Raw genomic sequence first — 2,545 nt, forward strand, 5'->3', positions numbered from 1 at the left:
AGATATTTAATAACTATAAAATAATTATTAAATTTTAAATTTGTATAAATGTTGTCAAAATTCTAACCTTAATGCTTTTAAAAAAAAATTGAGCCAATGAATTTTTTATATTTTCCAAATACTATTGTAACAGAATATTAGGAGCTTTGCATTAAATTGTCACGCTTTTTTCCCAAAAAATAAAATTTTATTGATATTTATAAAAAAAAAAAAATTGAAAACTGACAATGTCCGTAAAAAGACTATGTTTTCAAAATATTATGGTGTATGTTTTAGGAATATAAGCATTTATTAAAATTTTCATGTATTTACAGTTATACGCTTTTAAATTATACAAAAATAAGGATTTCGCTACTAAATCGTGTTGCAATCATTCCAATGTTGTAAAAATATGAACCAACTTCAAACGCACTTATAAATTTAACTTGACGGTGTATATATTTTTCTTTTGATTAAGGTAGAAAAATTTACGATGGATCTTGTATTAAATTTTCAAGTCATATAATGAAATATTTTTAAACATTTCTAACTCAAAATAATCTGCATATTTTCGTGATTTTTACGTATTTTGTCAAATTTGCTTATAAAAATATTGTGGTTATGAATTTTTAATATTTTTGAATTTCCATTGTTATAATATATTAGGAACCTTGTATTGAATTTTCATGCTTTTCAACCCAACAAAATACAAATACAATTTTATTGTCATTTAAAGAAAGAAAAACTCAGGTAGTTGTGGGAATACGAGAGTATTTTTCAATAACCAATCAATGATCGTCGTTGAGACAGTTAAATTGGAAAACCTCTATCGATTACTCATGTGAAACCACTTTGGTAGTTGGTAGGTCTCGAGATTTTGAATAATTTTATAACTTTAAACGACCATACAAAAATAAAACTACCCACAAAATTCTCATTTCACAACCATTTTTTTGAACGACTATAATTATTATTATGTAAATACGATATTTAAAGTAATATTAATTAATCGTTTTATAAATTATTTGATTCACAACACCCCGTATAGTATACGCTTAGTACTTACATCATATGAAATTAAAACTGTATGTTATCATTTAAAAAAATGAAAAACTTAAAAAAATTATAAGAATACAAAATATTTAAAAATATTATTTTTTAATAAAAACGTTGTTTTATAAGCGACTTGAAACCATGTAAAACAATTTTTAAAAGGCCGCTTTCCAACGCTTTCAACCGTCATCGAAAACTGAGCTTTTGGCGCATGCGTGAAAAATAGTATATTGTGTGGCAAGGGCTGGATGTGAGCTATTTCAGTCGCGAGCGACGTTTGCGTCACAAGCCGCAGGCGAGAGCTGCGTTTCGCCCAAGACTGAAATTGCCTTACCGCACGAGCCACACATACTATTTTTTGTCACGCCTCTGAATTCACCAATGACGGCAAAGCTAATGCAGGGATCTATGAAACAACTATAGACTATTATAATTATACAATATTTCATGAAAGAAATGATTTGGTTTTATTTATTTTAAGCGTCACTCATGGAGGTTATAATATGATTATGAGATGTAACCTAAAATTTATAATTTGTAAGGAATCGACGACTGTGGTATAATATCATATTATGATTATGAGATGTAACCAAAAGTTTATAATTTGTAAGAAATTCCTTAAGTTAACTGACGACTGTGGTATAGATTTTACTGTTTTAGTGACTGTTTGTGCAGGGTGTTCGCGTGTCGCGCGTGAAATGTGCACGCAGCACATTTGGGGATTTCCACTTTACCGCCCTGAACTTTTGGGGATTTCCACTTTTTCCTCCCGGCACTATTGAGGATTTCCACTTTACCGCTCAGCACTTTTTGGGATTTTCACTTTACCGCCCGCTGGATGGAAAAAGAACGCTTTCCAACGCTTCAACCGCTATCGAAAACCAAACTTTCGGTGCAGGCTTGACAAAAAAAATATATAAATAAATAATAATAATTATAATATGTAATATGAAATTTTTGTCAATTATTATTGAACATAATAGTAATATGGATATAATATATTAAAAAAGGTGGGCAAGTGGATGTCGCTCTGCTGTAGAGTAGGTTACAAGTGGGTCATTGTATTATGGATGGTATTAAATATGAATTCAATGATATAAGATCATTGTATAAGAAAAACGATTCTGAGTGGAGACGGTATGTCAGTCTAGGTATAAGACATATTATATACTTATCAATGGTCTTAAAAAAAAATTGACCTATAATAAATTCTAAATTAATCATATCGCAATATCCATTAGGTACTTATAACACATTATACATCAACAACAACCCGTGATACTATCATAGATATATAATAGTATACTTTAGAAGTTTCAAGTGGCCATGAATAATATTATACTATCACAATAAAATAACTAAAATAGTTACTCTAGGTTTTTTAACATGTAATTTCGTCCAAATTTGAATTTAAAATAAACTGGGCTTATGTATTTTTTAGATTTTTTGGTAACAAAATAAAGTACTTACATGAAGTCTTGTTTTAATTTTCAATTTTTAGATATAAAAGTTG

The sequence above is a fragment of the Acyrthosiphon pisum genome, unplaced genomic scaffold (assembly GCF_005508785.2).
Source record: "Acyrthosiphon pisum isolate AL4f unplaced genomic scaffold, pea_aphid_22Mar2018_4r6ur Scaffold_20911;HRSCAF=22514, whole genome shotgun sequence".
In the NCBI taxonomy this organism is placed as follows: domain Eukaryota; kingdom Metazoa; phylum Arthropoda; class Insecta; order Hemiptera; family Aphididae; genus Acyrthosiphon; species Acyrthosiphon pisum.